The 18,837-nt window shown below is 44.0% G+C and overlaps 1 long non-coding RNA gene across 1 annotated transcript; it reads left to right on the forward strand.

The window, feature by feature from the left end:
* Positions 1–13,525: 13,525 nt before the first annotated feature.
* LOC134913604 (uncharacterized) lies at positions 13,526–18,815 on the forward strand. The gene is made up of 4 exons (XR_010177352.1): positions 13,526–13,653; positions 14,968–15,068; positions 15,712–15,861; positions 17,922–18,815. It is a non-coding gene; the product is annotated as an uncharacterized LOC134913604 (long non-coding RNA).
* Positions 18,816–18,837: the final 22 nt, after the last annotated feature.

Consider the following 18,837-nt stretch of genomic DNA (forward strand, 5'->3'; position numbering starts at 1 on the left):
ACTCGAAACTTGGTGGAGGGATACCTTAGTGCCGCAGGACTTCGTATCAGAGGATGATAGTGCTTGGTTAGACTCCCCCTTTTCTCTCCCAGAATTGGAACAAGCTCTTAAGGAGACCCCTTCTGGGAAGAGCCCGGGCCTTGATGGCTATACGTCTCTTATTATAAGCTTTTTAGAAATACCCTCTTACCTAAAATGTTATTGGCGTTCAATGAGGTTTCCGATAAACGCAGTTTCTCACTGCAATCACTAGAGGCTTTCATCACGGTCATACCAAAGGAAGGGAAAGACCCGTCCCAATGCGCCAGTTATCGCCCGATATCCCTTCTTAACACAGACATCAAGCTGTTTGCTAAACTTATAGCAAACAGATTGAAGCTACTACTCCCCAACATTGTACATTCGGACCAGGTGGGTTTTATACCTGGGAGAGAAGCCCGTGGTAATACGACCAAAATTATTGATTTGATGCATGTAGCCTCGAATAGCCAAAAACCGATAGTAGTGCTTTCTACCGATGCCGAGAAGGCATTCGACCGAGTTGACTGGGTTTTTATGGAGGGGTTCCTGCGACCCATAGGGCTAGGACCTGTCAGCATGAACCGTGTTTTAGCACTATTTAATTTCCCAACCGCGAGGATAAAAATTAATGGAGACTTGTCCCGTTCAGTTCCAATTAGGAACGGCACTAGACAAGGATGTCCCCTTTCGCCCCTAATCTTCGTTCTTTGTATGGAGGCTCTGGCGGGATCCATTAGATTGAATCCTAACATCTCGGGACTCAAGGTGGGGGGCAGGGTATACAAACTTGCGCTGTTCGCAGATGACCTGTTAGCTATTATGTCGAACCCGGTGGTCTCAGTACCCAACCTGATGTCCGAACTTGATAGATATAGTTCCCTGTCAAATTTTAAGATTAACCTCTCTAAGTCAGTGGCAGTGACTGTTTCACAGCCCTCCCAAGCTCTTGATGGCCTCAAACAATCCTTCCCCTTTCAATGTCATCCCTCTAGCTTTAAATACCTGGGGGTCACCTTGCATAAAGACCTATCGCGCCTTTTTTATGAAAATTTCAAAAAATTGCTCGCCTCACTTTGCTCCGAGTTCCGGGACTGGAGCAGCAGGAGGTTGTCCTGGTTGGGGAGGCTCAGTGTCATTAAAATAAACGTTTTGCCGCGAGTTCTCTTTCTCCTCCAGGCGCTCCCGATCTCCATTCCCAAAACTTGGTTCACAGATCTGCATAATTTAGTCCGGGACTTTGTATGGGGGGGGCAAGCGACCCCGTTTCCAACATGCCATACTTTTTCGCCCTAAACATAAGGGCGGTCCTCAACTACCGCACTTCACACTGTATTATGAAGCTGTCATTCTCCACCGAATTTTGGAGTGGTCATACCCACACGATACGAAACAATGGGTCCATATTGAGGGAACTGTGCTACCCACCCCCATTGCTTACTTCCCTTGGCGCTCACAGTTACCACACGTAGACCGTCCTACCATTGGCCCTACACTTTTGCGCTGGAATAGACTTAGGACTCTCCCGTATATTTCTTCAAAATACTCCCCTCTGACCCCACTGTTCTATAATCCAGATTTCCTGCCGGCAGCCTCAGGCCGGGGATTTGACTCCTGGAAACTGGTGGGGGTGACGCGTGTTGGCCAGCTGGTGGAAAGTGGGGAGATAATCCCCTTCCCCTTGATGCAATCTAAGTGGAATCTCCCACCTTCGGAGATTTGGAGGTACCTTCAACTGAAACACTTTGCCCTGGGGAGTGCTATCTGCCCGAACCTGACCAGATCACTGACAGCTTTTGAGAATTTATGCGTAGACCCATCCCGCGCACTGCACTTCCTCTCAAAATGCTATAGATCTTTGATCGTGAATACATTTCTAGATCTTCCTAAATATGCCAAAGATTGGGGCCATGACACACAGATGGACCTGTCAGAGGAGGACTGGGAGAAGTGTTTTCAAGCCACCTTCGTGAGTTCCTCAAGTTATTCAGTCCTCGAAACGCACTTTAAAGTCCTATCCCGATGGTACAGGTGTCCCCTAACCCTGGCTAAAATGTTCCCTGACGTACCCGACACGTGCTGGCGATGTAATACCGCAACGGGCTCCCCAATGCATATCTGGTGGGTCTGCCCTGCACTTCGCCCATTTTGGGATACAGTCATTGCCAACTCAAAGAGGATAGTGGGTTCGGAGGTACCTGCTGAACCTGCCTTCTGGCTTCTCAACTGTGCTGCATGGCCCCTGTCGACCTACAAAAACTCCTTGTTAAAGTTTCTAAATAGCGCAGCCAAAGCGGTTATCCCGGTTCACTGGTGGTCCGCTGTGAAGGAGTGGGTGGCCAGAGTGGACTGGTATATGTCCATGGAGGAACTGCGGGTGACTCCGGAGGCTCATCGGAGGTTCACGACTACTTGGTCCCCCTGGCTGGAATTCAAATCCACACAAGCTGCACGATAATGATACTCTGACTCGGGTCCCCCACAAGGGTCCCTATTTCCTGACCCTTAGTGGCCATACTGTCACTCGACGTTAGATGTTGATAACTCAGCTCCCTGACCCGACTGAATCTGGGAAAGACCACACAGTCTTTGCCCCTCCCCTTCTCTTTTTCTGAGTCTCTTTTTCCACACTGTACTCTTTTCTGTCCCTTACTTCTTCCTTAGTTTTAGTGTTAAGTAATTCTTTGGTTTAGATAGCCTAAATCCAGAGAGGCCGGATTTGACCTCGGTTGGGAGTTACTAACCTGGACAGCGAGTTTATCCATATCTGGCCATATCGCCTAACCTTAACTGTTAATAATTACACCTTACGTATTGTGTTTCCATGTATTATCTGTTGAACTATGAACGCTGTCTCATTTGCCTTGTTATTATACTATAAAAACACTAAAAATTTATTGGGAAAAAAAAACCTCAGGAACAACAAGCAATTAAAGTACTAAAAGCGGATACATCGGTGTAATCAAAGAAGCTGATAAAGGAGGAGTGGTGGTAGTGCAAAGTAGGGAAGCATATCTCCAAGAAGCTTATAGAATTATAGGGGATGAATCTACATACAAGAATGTTAGATAGGGATCCTGCGGAAGAATACCAGAAACAACTGTACAAACTACTTATAAAAGCAAGATTTGATGGAATCATTTGTGAGGAGTTTGATTACCTTTATACACAAGGCGGATAGACAAACAAAACCCCACAAATTCTGACAAACTCCAAGCATTAATTAGTCAAGAATTTGCGGCTATCAGTAAGTATGTGGGCCCAGAAGTTGTTTGACAGCATGCCAGGGCGAATTCCAGAGGTCTTGAAAAAAAAAGGGTCAACCCTGCAATTATTGTGTAAACTTAATGTAATTATCAATACAAGCCTTTGACACTTATGAAATGCTTGTAATTTTACCATAGCAACATCTGACAAAAAGGTCTAGAAACACTGATGCAGCAAACTTTGTGAAAACCAATACTTGTGTCAATCTCAAAACTTTTAGTAATGTACATGAAAAAAGCCTACTAAATACATCTGCTTCCTATTGTGTTAGAAGTACATAGTGATAGTGAGGGTTATTCATAGTTGTTAGCAAACCAAAAAAAGTTGTCAATTTAGCAAAATCATGTGCAGTGCAGGTGGGGCAGATATAATATGTGCAAACAGAGTTAGAGTTGGGTGGGGCGTATTCAAACAGAAATTTGAACTGAAGTGTAAAAATAAAGCAGACAGTATTTACCCTGCACAGAAACAATATAACCCACCCAAATCTATCTCCACATGTTGCATCTGCCCCACCTGCAGTGCAACATGGTTTTGCCCACTTGCTAACTTTTATTTTTTGTTTGCGAACAACTCTGAATAACCCCCACTGTGTGTTATTGTATGAAATGTACAGCACCTGCCATTTGTATTTCAACCATTATCTTCTCAAAACATGAAGTACATGACAGAATATTACATGAAAATATAAGCTATATATTTCTTCTTGTGTTGGGAGTATGGAAGAGAGGCCAAAAAATGCGTTGTGGTGGTTAATATAAGATTATCTCACCTGATGCTCAATACCATCTTCACATTAGGAATAACCACTTTATCACCCAATCGTCCCAATCTAAAACATATAATTGATGCAAGTTAATTAAAAATCACACCACAACCTACTTATAAGCACTCTAAATGTATTCACATAAAATCTGGCATAATCACCTTCTGGAAGATCATTACTGCACTCTAAAAGTAAATACTTCTCTCAAATCGCCTAAATCAGAGGTTCTCAAACTCGGTCCTCAGGACCCCACGCGGTGCATATTTTGCAGGTCTCCTCACAGAATCGCAAGTGAAATAATTAGCTCCACCTGTGGACCTTTTAAAATGTGTCAGTGAGTAATTAATACACCTGTGCACCTGCTGGGTTACCTGCAAAACATGCACTGTGTGCGCCCCCGAGGATCGAGTTTGAGAACCTCTGGCCTAAATCATACCTCCCAACATGACCCTCTCCAGGAGGGACAAAATGCTCTGCTCCTGGACTTTTCTCTTAATTTATGATTGCCGGCACCTGTTTTGAACAGGTTGTTGGACAAGAAAGGTGTTTCAGCACAGGTGATGGCAATCATAAATAAAGCGGGAAGTCCGGGAGCAGAGCAATTCGTCCCTCCTGGAGAGGGTCATGTTGGGAGGTATGCCTAAATTGTCTTTTTCTATATAACGCAGTTGTACACTATAGATCATTTAAGCCTCCTATCTCACACACAGGCTCATTCTGATGTGGTAGTTCTTGCTGCTGCTGTTGCTATCTTTTGCCCTATGAAAATAAGAATTTACTTACCGATAATTCTATTTCTCGGAGTCCGTAGTGGATGCTGGGGTTCCTGAAAGGACCATGGGGAATAGCGGCTCCGCAGGAGACAGGGCACAAAAGTAAAGCTTTCCGATCAGGTGGTGTGCACTGGCTCCTCCCCCTATGACCCTCCTCCAAGCCAGTTAGGTACTGTGCCCGGACGAGCGTACACAATAAGGGAGGAATTTTGAATCCCGGGTAAGACTCATACCAGCCACACCAATCACACCGTACAACTTGTGATCTAAACCCAGTTAACAGTATGATAACAGCGGAGCCTCTGAAAAGATGGCTCACAACAATAATAACCCGATTTTTGTAACTATGTACAAGTATTGCAGATAATCCGCACTTGGGATGGGCGCCCAGCATCCACTACGGACTCCGAGAAATAGAATTATCTGTAAGTAAATTCTTATTTTCTCTATCGTCCTAGTGGATGCTGGGGTTCCTGAAAGGACCATGGGGATTATACCAAAGCTCCCAAACGGGCGGGAGAGTGCGGATGACTCTGCAGCACCGAATGAAAGAACTCCAGGTCCTCCTTAGCCAGGGTATCAAATTTGTAGAATATAGCAAACGTGTTTGCCCCTGACCAAGTAGCTGCTCGGCAAAGTTGTAAAGCCGAGACCCCTCGGGCAGCCGCCCAAGTTGAGCCCACCTTCCTTGTGGAATGGGCATTTACATATTTTGGCTGTGGCAGGCCTGCCACAGAATGTGCAAGCTGAATTGTATTACACATCCAACTAGCAATAGTCTGCTTAGAAGCAAGAGCACCCAGTTTGTTGGGTGCATACAGGATAACAGCAAGTCAGTTTTCCTGACTCCAGCCGTCCTGGAACATATTTTCAGGGCCCTGACAACATCTAGCAACTTGGAGTCCTCCAAGTCCCTAGTAGGTGCAAGGCACCACAATAAGCTGGTTCAGGTGAAGCACTGACACCACCTTAGGGAGAGAACTGGGGACGAGTCCGCAGCTCTGCCCTGTCCGAATGGACAAACAGATATGGGCTTTTTTGAGAAAAAACCACCAATTTGACACTCGCCTGGTCCAGGCCAGGGCCAAGAGCATGGTCACTTTTCATGTGATATGCTTCAAATCCACAGATTTGACTGGTTTTAAACCAATGTGATTTGAGGAATCCCAGAACTACGTTGAGATCCCACAGTGCCACTGGAGGCACAAAAGGGGGTTGTATATGCAATACTCCCTTGACAAACTTCTGGACTTCAGGAACTGAAGCCAATTCTTTCTGGAAGAAAATCGACAGGGCCGAAATTTGAACCTTAATGGACCCCAATTTGAGGCCCATAGACACTCCTGTTTGCAGGAAATGCAGGAAACGACCGAGTTGAAATTTCTTTGTGGGGCCTTCCTGGCCTCACACCACGCAACATATTTTCGCCACATGTGGTGATAATGTTGTGCGGTCACCTCCATTCTGGCTTTGACCAGGGTAGGAATGACCTCTTCCGGAATGCCTTTTTCCCTTAGGATCCGGCTTTCCACCGCCATGCCGAAAAAACGCAGCTGCGGTAAGTCTTGGAACAGACATGGTACTTGCTGAAGCAAGTCCCTTCTTAGCGGCAGAGGCCATAAGACCTCTGTAAGCATCTCTTGAAGTTCCGGGTACCAAGTCCTTCTTGGCCAATCCGGAGCCATGAGTATAGTTCTTACTCCTCTACGTCTTATAATTCTCAGCACCTTAGGTATGAGAAGCAGAGGAGGGAACACATACACCGACTGGTACACCCACGGTGTTACCAGAACGTCCACAGCTATTGCCTGAGGGTCTCTTGACCTGGCGCAATACCTGTCCCGTTTTTTTTTTTTTTTTTTTTTTTTTCAGACGGGACGCCATCATGTCCACCTTTGGTATTTCCCAACGGTTTACAATCATGTGGAAAAAACTTCCCGATGAAGTTTCCACTCTCCCGGGTGGAGGTCGTGCCTGCTGAGGAAGTCTGCTTCCCAGTTTCCATTCCCGGGATGAAACACTGCTGACAGTGCTATCACATGATTTTCCGCCCAGCGAAAAGTCCTTGCAGTTTTTGCCATTGCCCTCCTGCTTCTTGTGTCGCCCTGTCTGTTTACGTGGGCGACTGCCGTGATGTTTTTCCCACTGGATCAATACCGGCTGACCTTGAAGCAGAGGTCTTGCTAAGCTTAGAGCATTATAAATTTACCCTTAGCTCCAGTATATTTATGTGGAGAAAAGTCTCCAGACTTGATCACACTCCCTGGAAATTTTTTCCTTGTGTGACTGCTCCCCAGCCTCTCGGGCTGGGCTCCGTGGTCACCAACATCCAATCCTGAATGCCGAATCTGCGGCCCTCTAGAAGATGAGCACTCTATAACCACCACAGGAGAGACACCCTTGTCCTTGGATATAGGGTTATCCGCTGATGCATCTGAAGATGCGATCCGGACCATTTGTCCAGCCGATCCCACTGAAAAGTTCTTGCGTGAAATCTGCCGAATGGAATTGCTTCGTAGGAAGCCACCATTTTTACCAGGACCCTTGTGCAATGATGCACTGTTTTTAGGAGGTTCCTGACTAGCTCGGATAACTCCCTGGCTTTCTCTTCCGGGAGAAACACCTTTTTCTGGACTGTGTCCAGAATCATCCCTAGGCACAGCAGACGTGTCGTCGGGATCAGCTGCGATTTTGGAATATTTAGAATCCACCCGTGCTGTTGTAGCAGTATCCGAGATAGTGCTACTCCGACCTCCAACTGTTCCCTGGACTATGCCCTTATCAGGAGATCGTCCAAGTAAGGGATAATTAAGACGCCTTTTCTTCGAAGAAGAATCATCATTTCGGCCATTACCTTGGTAAAGACCCGGGGTGCCGTGGACAATCCAAACGGCAGCGTCTGAAACTGATAGTGACAGTTCTGCACCACGAACCTGAGGTACCCTTAGTGAGAAGGGCAAATTTGGGACATAGAGGTAAGCATCCCTGATGTCCCGGGACACTATATAGTCCCCTTCTTCCTGGTTCGTTATCACTGCTCTGAGTGACTCCATCTTGATTTGAACCTTTGTAAGTGTTCAAAAAAATTTTTAGAATAAGTCTCACCTAGCCTTCTGGCTTCAGTACCACAATATAGTGTGGAATAATACCCCTTTTCTTGTAGTAGGAGGGGTAATTTAATTATCACCTGCTGGGAATACAGCTTGTGAATTTTTTTCCCATACTGCCTCCTTGTCGGAGGGAGACCTTGGTAAAGCAGACTTCAGGAGCCTGCGAAGGGGAAACGTCTCGACATTCCAATCTGTACCCCTGGGATACTACTTGTAGGATCCAGGGGTCCTGTACGGTCTCAGCGCCATGCTGAGAACTTGTCAGAAGCGGTGGAACGCTTCTGTTCCTGGGAATGGGCTGCCTGCTGCAGTCTTCTTCCCTTTCCTCTATCCCTGGGCAGATATGATCTTATAGGGACGAAAGGACTGAGGCTGAAAAGACGGTGTCTTTTTCTGCAGAGATGTGACTTAGGGTAAAAACAGCGGATTTTCCAGCAGTTGCCGTGGCCACCAGGTCCGATGGACCGACCCCAAATAACTCCTCTTCCTTTATACGGCAATACACCTTTGTGCCGTTTGGAATCTGCATCACCTGACCACTGTCGTGTCCATAACATCTTCTGGCAGATATGGACATCGCATTTACTCTTGATGCCAGAGTGCAAATATCCCTCTGTGCATCTCGCATATATAGAAATGCATCCTTTAAATGCTCTATAGTCAATAAAATACTGTCCCTGTCAAGGGTATCAATATTTTTAGTCAGGGAATCCGACCAAGCCACCCCAGCTCTGCACATCCAGGCTGAGGCGATCGCTGGTCGCAGTATAACACCAGTATGTGTGTATATACTTTTTATGATATTTTCCAGCCTCCTGTCAGCTGGTCCTTGAGGACGGCCCTATCTATAGACGGTACCGCCACTTGTTTTGATAAGCGTGTGAGCGCCTTATCCACCCTAAGGGGTGTTTCCCAACGCGCCCTAACTTCTGGCGGGAAAGGGTATACCGCCCATAATTTTCTATCGGGGGGAACCCACGCATCATCACACACTTTATTTAATTTATCTGATTCAGGAAAAACTATGGTAGTTTTTTCACATCCCACATAATACCCTCTTTTGTGGTACTTGTAGTATCAGAAATATGTAACACCTCCTTCATTGCCTTTAACGTGTGGCCCTAATAAGGAATACGTTTGTTTATTCACCGTCGACACTGGATTCAGTGTCCCTGTCTGTGTCTGTGTCGACCGACTAAAGTAAACGGGCGTTTTAAAACCCCTGACGGTGTTTTTGAGACGTCTGGACCGGTACTAATTGTTTGTCGGCTGTCTCATGTCGTCAACCGACCTTGCAGCGTGTTGACATTATCACGTAATTCCCTAAATAAGCCATCCATTCCGGTGTCGACTCCCTAGAGAGTGACATCACCATTACAGGCAATTGCTCCGCCTCCTCACCAACATCGTCCTCCTACATGTCGACACACACGTACCGACACACAGCACACACACAGGGAATGCTCTGATAGAGGACAGGACCCACTAGCCCTTTGGAGAGACAGAGGGAGAGTTTACCAGCACACACCAAAAACGCTATAATTATATAGGGACAACCTTATATAAGTGTTTTCCCTTATAGCATCTTTTTTATATATTTCTAACGCCAAATTAGTGCCCCCCCTCTCTGTTTTAACCCTGTTTCTGTAGTGCAGTGCAGGGGAGAGCCTGGGAGCCTTCCCTCCAGCCTTTCTGTGAGGGAAAATGGCGCTGTGTGCTGAGGAGATAGGCCCCGCCCCTTTTTCGGCGGCCTCGTCTCCCGCTCTTAACGGATTCTGGCAGGGGTTAAATATCTCCATATAGCCTCCGGAGGCTATATGTGAGGTATTTTTAGCCAAAATAGGTATTCATTTGCCTCCCAGGGCGCCCCCCTCCCAGCGCCCTGCACCCTCAGTGACTGCCGTGTGAAGTGTGCTGAGAGGAAAATGGCGCACAGCTGCAGTGCTGTGCGCTACCTTTAGAAGACTGAGGAGTCTTCTGCCGCCGATTCTGGACCTCTTCTTACTTCAGCATCTGCAAGGGGGCCGGCGGCAAGGCTCCGGTGACCATCCAGGCTGTACCTGTGATCGTCCCTCTGGAGCTGATGTCCAGTAGCCAAGAAGCCAATCCATCCTGCACGCAGGTGAGTTCACTTCTTCTCCCCTAAGTCCCTCGTTGCAGTGATCCTGTTGCCAGCAGGACTCACTGTAAAATAAAAAACCTAAGCTAAACTTTTCTAAGCAGCTCTTTAGGAGAGCCACCTAGATTGCACCCTTCTCGGCCGGGCACAAAAATCTAACTGGCTTGGAGGAGGGTCATAGGGGGAGGAGCCAGTGCACACCACCTGATCGGAAAGCTTTACTTTTGTGCCCTGTCTCCTGCGGAGCCGCTATTCCCCATGGTCCTTTCAGGAACCCCAGCATCCACTAGGACGATAGAGAAATTGCGATTATATGCTAATATGGGCAGAAGCTAGCTTGAGCATAGGGGCACCCACTGCAGTCACATCATTTCCATCCAAAAGTATATAACTGCTGATACATCGGTACCATCGTCGCAAATCTGAACATGTCACAGAGTCTGAGTGCCTCTGAAGATGCGCAGGCTGAGCTGCTCACCCGGGACGCAGAGGGGTTTCCAGTAGGAGGTAAGACCACAACTGAAAATTTATGCACATCCAGAACAGCCATGATATGCCAGCGTTTACACGACCACTCCCTGTTCCCACCCCCAACCGCTGTCATCCTGTCACTCACTTTACGGTTAAGTTCTCTGTGTGACCGCAATCGCAATTTAATCACTGCACATGCACGCTTACGGCTCAGACTCATGCGCAGTAAGAAACATGGACTGATGTGCGTACAATAGCCACTTTGAGACCACATCTGAATGGGCCTAGCAGTGCTCTGAAGAGAGCAGCAATTACAGTATTTTACCACAGGAGGGTGCCCTCATACCACTGTTTACATTTTCTACAATTATCTGCAAATGTAATACCCTTAAATATATAATTGCTTTATTCAAATATATAGAATAACATAACTATTATTAAAGACACAAATCTAAACATTTGAGTATAATATCCTCACTCTACATGACTATTTGTCAAAGAAATAAATAACAGATATCAGTAGAGTAACATCTGAATTTTTGGATTTTTATATACACGATTGCCTTCACCGGGATATAGTCACCATCCTGGCGGTCAGCATATACAAAGCAGTAGTACCCTTAATCATGTTACACCACATAATAGTAACTCTTATTCACGTTACGCCACACAGTAGTCACCTTAACAGTAGTCTCCTTACTCACGTTACGTGAGACAGTAGTACTCGTTATTCATGTTACGCTACACAGTATTACACCTAATTCATGTTATACCACAGTAGTACCCATTAATCACGTTACGCCAGACAGTAGTACCCTTAATCACATTACATCACACAGTAGTCCCCCTTTTTCACGATAGGTCACACAGTAGTCCCCTTAATCACATTCTGTCACACATCAATGCCCCTTATACATGTTACTCCACACAGTAGCATCTCTTACAGAACCATTCACTTCCCATTGCATGGGCACAGCTAAGAGTATGGGGGGTGGTAGTTATTACACAAAGCCTGGCTGCACTCTGGTTCCTGTGCCTCACATGGCATGAAATGGGGCAGGTTTTTTTATAGCATTACAACAACCTATTTAGCTATGTCGTTTATTATGCCAGACTATAGATGCCATGCAATACTAAACTACACTCATTGGCCATGCCACCTACAGATAATCCGTCACACAGCAGCCAATCAGTGCCTGAGAACATGTGTGTTACATGCCTCCGTTCTGACACACCCACCCCGCACTATCCCAGACTGATAGTGAAGATTTAGTCAGAGCAGAGCAGCAGTCACAGCAGTAGCAGCTTGTTGACAATGCTCTTCACACTGGACGGGGCGGCGGCAGGTTCACTACCACTGGCTGCGCTTGTCACCGCTGGGCAGCTCCCCCACCCCTCGACCGGTGGCCCTGGTGAGTGCCATCCTGGCCAATGGGTAGATACACTTCTGTCCCCCCAAACCAAGTAAGGAGGAGGGAGCGTCTGGTATGAACTTATGCCCCTGCTGACAAGTTGAGAGAGCCATTCTCTTTCAGATATAAGATCATTTCTTTTTAGTTGTAGAAACCCCATAAACAATGATTTTACATACAGTTCCTTCTTCATCACACTAAACACTGCCACATTCTCCAAATCTAGCCAATAACTCTTGTTGAATCTGAGTTACTGAGAGGCCTGAAAACACACACTATTAAACAAGACTTCAACAGACAGATCAGCTGATTCAAGAAAATGTCGGATCTGAAATTGTTTCAGTTTAATCTGAACTATCTTCCAAGAAGGAAAATACATCATTTAAATTCCAAATTCTGTTCCACAACAATTTCTAGATGAAGAAATTATGGAGTCTATTTATTAAGCCATTGATGGAGATAAAGTACCAGCCAATCAGCTCCTAACTGTCATTTTTCAAACACAGCCTGTGACATGGCAGTTGGAAGCGGATTGGCTGGTACTTTATCACCTTCCACTTTATCTCCATCCAAGGCTTAGTAAATAGACCCCTAAGTAACTGATTGGATAATTTACAACAATACAGGGGGGCAGAATTTAAATGTTTTGTCCGCCGGCAGCCACTAGATGGCTCCAAACTGAGCCATTCAATTGTAGCTCTGCTCAAGCGCGATGGCTGCATTTCAGATAGCCCCTTCCCCTCGGGGCTGGCGAGCTGGTTTGCGTAAAGTGACCTATATGGGTGCCCAAATAGCAGTTTTCTTGATACCGCCCAGCAGTTTGGTCGGGTTTAGCTGCTATATGCTGCTAAACCTAACCTTTATGGGCACAATCAGTGCAAAATGAAAACTAAGAACAATTTAATTGTGTCCCGCGATCTCCCGTTACTTTAGATGGGAGATCAGGTGTGCAAATTAATTGAATACCGCCCAGCGTGTCTTTAAACATTGGAAGTTAATTATACAATGGCAATAATTTATGCTTTTCCGAAGATAGTTGACAAAGTGCTTAACCAAGTTAATTCTGAAATAATTTTTAAAATAGTGTAAAACAGGTACTGGTAATAAGGACTCGGTAGGCAGGGTTTCTGGTTAAACACAGTGTCATTACTGGCATAAGACACTGTGCATAGCATACTCATGCTTAGGCCTGGTGCATACAAAAATGAGTCTAAATATAAAAGTAAATACTGTATATTAGCACTCCCTGTGCTTAATGGTCATCCTGCTGCAACGATCTGCAGCCACCATCTGCCATGCTCTCCTGGCACAGCCAACGTCCACAATCCCTGGCACACAGCATCCTAATCGCTTGCCCCTAATAGGCATCAGAGCAATTGTTATGTCTGTTTTGTTTAGTTGTTGTCTCACCACCAGGGATTACCAGACATTTCTGGATTGAGGTTCCGCTCTCTGCAAGAGGTGCTGCTCTTTGGACATTTTTGCAGATGAGGTGCCTGGTGAGTGATCACTTAATCAGCAAAGTCTGGACACCTGTCATCTGGCTTTTAAAGTCTGCTTGAGGCCAATACACTTTGCTGGTCATTACATTTCCTGGTCTGAAGTAAGGAGGATGCTGATCCTGGGGCTGGTCCTGGTATACCAGTCTGCCAATACCTTGCAAAGCTGAGCCACAGTAGTTCTTGGATTCCTGGCCTGTCTGTCTACATTCCATAAGGTCTGCTGCAGCTGTTCCTAAAATACCTGCATTTTCATCATCTGCAATTACTCTGTCTTCTGGTTTCCACTATACAGTATATGTATATACCTGGACAATTCATTCACCAGCATCACCTCAGTCTGAAAATATCCTGTGTTCTAGTCTTGCCATCTCTGTATTTCTCTGGGCAATCCAATTGTTAGCATTACTTCGGGTTGCAATATCTTGTGTTAAGTTTTCTGCCATACTTGCATACACCTGGACTATTTATTTACCTGCATTGCCTCAGTTTGCAAACATACTGTGTTCTAGTAATCCTTCACAATAAACACCCTGAATTACCAGCAAGCCTTTGTTCTTTGGATTCCTGACTAACTTTGGGAAAGTAAGCGGAACAGCAATGTGCAGTGGATGTATGGGAGTTTTAAACCCCTCTCCTGCTTCTGACTTCCTGCTGGCTCTGGTATTCCACACTTCTACTGCAGGCGCATGTGTATATATATATATATATATATCTATACACCAGTGACATGAGTTAGGTGGGGCAGAGCCTTTCCTGTCATACTCCTGTATACGAGTTTTGACTATATAAAGTATATGAAAAATACAAGGAATAAATTAGAAATATCTTCTTTATATTATTCTAAACATTTTTATAGTCAAAACTGAGTAAAAAGTCTGACTGGTGAGGCAGTGCTGCACCTGCCAACCTTGTCCGTGCAGCTCTGATCAAATCTCACCCAACTACCAGCAGTATATACTGCTGCACCTGTGTATAATGTCCACATGTACTCTTGGGCTCATATATGGGTGTAAATCTGGCTCTGGTACTAGCCAGGGTCTCCCCAGCCACTTACCTCACCACACGTCACTGTACACAAGTAGCCAATCAGAATTGCTTTTCTCGCACTCTAATCAAACGTAGCAACCTCACTCTGGCCTGTGTACTTCTGGACAAATAGCCAGACATTTTGCTAATTTCTGTGTGTGGCAGGAGCTGTTATTTGCCCTTGTATATAAAATGCGGTCCTCTCTTCCCTATATAGTAAAAATACTACTTATTATATAGGGGAGAGAGGACCGCATTTTTATATGAGGGGAATAACCGTTCCTGGCACACATTGAAATATGGTTGTTATTATTATAATATATGGGAGAGATGACCGCATGTTAATATATGAGTGGGGAATAACAGCCCCTGGCACACACTGATATATGTTGTTGTTATTTATTATAATATAGGGGAGAGGGGACCACACAGTTATATATGAGGGGAAATAGCACAGCTGTCGGCTCACACTGATATATGGTAATGTTGCTGTTATTATATAGAGGAGAGGTACCCTTACTGTGTGCCCATCTGACCTTGAAGGACAGGAGGCGTCATCTGCGATTCTGCATTGAAAAGTAATTGATAGCTGTCAAGGAGTAAGGTAAAGTGGAGGGGGCTGGCATGTGTATCTGGCACTTTTAGGGCATATGTGAATCTGGCACTATTGGGGGTATATGTGTATCTGGCACTGCTCTACTGAGGGCATATTTGTATCACACACCCATTTTTGGGGCACACAGTACCACTAAGAAATTTTTCCTACTTGCACCACTGCATCAAAGTAAATGTTTTCTTCACGATACTTGACATCTCTTTGATTGTACTTTTATTGTTGGTTTTCTAAAAAAACAAAACTTTAAAAATTGCATATAAGACTGTTTCTTTTTCTTGCGGCCCACACAAGACTTAGACCTTGATTATTCAGCCCAGTTGGGATTTTGAGTTTGACATGCCTGACGTAATGCATGTCGACCTAATGAGTGTCGACCAAGGTGCTCCGGACCTAAAGACCAAATACCCTCATGACAGGGGCACCCCACACTGAAAGTTTCCCTTCTACAGTATAATTAGAAGTTACAGAGGTACCCAATATAGTCCATCTATCCACATTAGCTGTCACCAGCACAGCCTGTCAGTGCTCGTGCTTATTTCAGTAAAGGGCGGCAATGCCCATGTCTTTTACTTTTATTTATTTTTTATCACTATGTAGATCCATTCATCATAATAAGAATGTATCTTTGCAGCTAAAGGAGCAGAACCCACAAGATCTATCACTGCTAACAGGCAAAACTGGAGAAACAACCTGCTGAGAATAGGCCATGGTACGTGCCAAAGTTGTGCGTGTACGCCGTGCTGTACTTGAGCTACATCTGCATACCACTGACCTACTCCAGGTGAGCAGTAGCAAATTTCCCATTAGGCGCATGCCTAGAGGCGACACTTGTTTGGGGGCGGCACTTGGATGCTTGTGCTGGTATTGTCAGCCCAAAAAGTACCAATAACTGTAAAATATTTCCACTGTACTGTACCATATGCCATCTTGAATGGAGTGTAAACAGGTAGGACATGTACATACTGCTTCTGTAAGCTGTCCTCCTTGAGGGCCTTACACCAACCAATATAAATAATAAAATTAGGCAGGTGGGGGTGGACATTACTGTTGTGCCTAGGGGTACCCTCACCCCTAAATCCACCCCTGCAGGTGAGGGGGTTACACGTAGAATTTGCAGGAAACTAAATCACAGGTTGTGCAAAAAGAAGCAAAATGTTACATCTGAAATTTGGATTTATGTTCAGCTCTTAATGAGGCTCTGGGCCAGATTCTGAGTCAGATGCAGCAACGTCTGTGTCTTGCCATAGTTGCATCTCTGACTCTAAGCTAATACCGCTACCAAATCCTTTCCTGTTGTACATCCACGTTTCCAATTGTGCATGGACTGATCAGCAGGGACAACTCCCACTCCTGGGTATCCACAACACCCATAGACTGGGAATAGAACCCATGGCGACCATAGGTCGTCACTGAGCCCGCAGCAACCCCCCACCCCCACCCACCGGCATTCTGTGTCGGGACGCCGGCCACCGGCAATGCAATACACAATGCATAAATCATCTAATCCACTAGGTGGCAGTATGTGAACGATAAATTCTTAAAAATACTTTGATCACAGAACTTATTAAGAGAGTAGGAAATGCATTCCAGAGAGATATTACTAAAACTTTATAAAATAAAATGGAGAGAGCACTGTTAGGATTAGTAGCAGTGGCTGCCAACTACAGTAACTGCATTCTAAGCCTCATGGTCCTTCTACTCACAGCCAGTCTATAAGGAAACGTATAAAGACACCTCAAGCAGCATCCTTTTCTTCCAGGTGCTGCGATCTTCTCCTATGGAAGTGAGTAGGCTTCTAACATCAGCTCACTGGATATTCAATAAAATGAAACAAAATAAATACACTTTTTTTTTTTTATCATTATTGGATTTTTCAAATAAGTTCAAATTTTTAATTACATCTAGCAACAGTCACAAATATACATTAGGCAGTATAAAATGAGCATGCATTGAAATATGGATAGAAAACAATATATGGCCATAATCAGTAGGCGGTTGCGGGATGAGTTGAGTAATCACACTAAATTATAGAACACCTATAAATAAATCAATATTCTATAACGTTCTCACCTCAATCTCTCATAGCAAGAAACCAAAATAAATCTTTGCAGTGATATTTATACTGTCATAAAATGTTTCTGAATAGTAGGTTTCCACTGAAATGTCAAGTCATCTCATGCAAACATGCTATTGTAGATGTAATAAAAAAGAGAAAAAAACTGTTTGTACAAAATAGAAAATAACTAGAAGAGGATAGAAGTATAGAGAAGGGAAGGGAGAGATTAGAAAAAAGAGAAGGGAGGGAGAACAAGAGAGGGGCTGGGGGGGGATAAATATAATTTATCTATACATATTAAGTGTGTCGCTGTATAAAGCCATTAAAGATAGGGAGACATTGGACTTCAGCCGTCCATCAACAAAGTCTATAGAGAAACCACACATTACCCACTTCAAACAGTAGTTTCAAAAATTTCACAGATGTGCGTTTGCTGTTCTATATGTTTAGTCTGTATATAAAAACTCAATTTTTGATAAAAAAAATTACGTGTTTTACGTTTGATTTCAGGAATATTTTTGTATCTATCAAAAAACATATATCTGTCCATAAAAGATACTACCTCAGATATAGTTGGGGAGTGTTTTTATTCCATTAATTAAGTATTACTTTCTTTGCTGTTGTAACCAGAATAGTTAAATGGGAATTAAATGTTTGAGTTAATGAGAGATTCCATACCTCAAAATTGGCAAACAATAGAGCTGCAGGACTCAAGAATATCCGTATTGAGAAGGAGTTGTAGATATAGTTTGATTTTAAACCAAAACTTTTTGATATGTCCGCAGGGCCAAAGGTTATGGAGAAGATTTGCGGGCGACTATCTGCACTTTGGACATCTACCCGATTCGTCTGTTACAAAGTGACTCCTCTGACTCTGGGAGACATAAGCCCTATATAACGTTTTTTTTTATATGGGTTTCTTGCAATATTGAGGATCTCAGAATATGGAGAGTTGTATCATAATATTTGAATAATGTGTCCTCTTGTAACAAGGACAGGAAATCTTTACACCAATTATCCATTGATGATTTCCACAGATCTTTTGTCCATGTTTTTAAAATATGTCAATAGACCAGTTTGGGTTTGTATTTCTTTTGTTTAAATTTAATAAAAATCTTGTGAAACAGGTCTAAAATTTTATCAGAGAGTATATACAAGCAGGGGCAGAAGAAACTTTTTTTTCCCCCTGAGGGCACTCTTATAGTTATAAAATTTAACTTTTATTACTGTATTTTAAAAACAATAAGTATTGTAATCACATACAGATAGACAAACATCACATATAACATAGTTGTAGATAATAGCAGAGATAATAAATTATCTTGCTGTAATAAATGCTTTAAATAGACAAAGTGTAGTTCACTGATAATTCAGAAAGCTTAAGCGAAATAATTATTTTTCAAACCTGGAACCATATTTTCAAGGTCTCAGATAATTCCTATTGATACAGTAGGTAACCACTCACAGTGCAGATACTGTATATGGTCAGTAAAGAATAATAATGACTCCAAACAACAATCACCAATGAGTCCATACCACAGACTATCTCACAAAATTGCCAAATAGTTGATATCAGTCCTTAATGTCAATATTGCTGATTAATAACACAATGTGAGGGTATGTCATGCAGGATAAAGGTAAAACTCCTTGCATGAGTGGAGGGGTAGTAATAGGCAACATTGTATTTTGACACTAATTGGG

Source organism: Pseudophryne corroboree, chromosome 1, assembly GCF_028390025.1.
Source record: "Pseudophryne corroboree isolate aPseCor3 chromosome 1, aPseCor3.hap2, whole genome shotgun sequence".
Lineage (NCBI taxonomy): Eukaryota > Metazoa > Chordata > Amphibia > Anura > Myobatrachidae > Pseudophryne > Pseudophryne corroboree.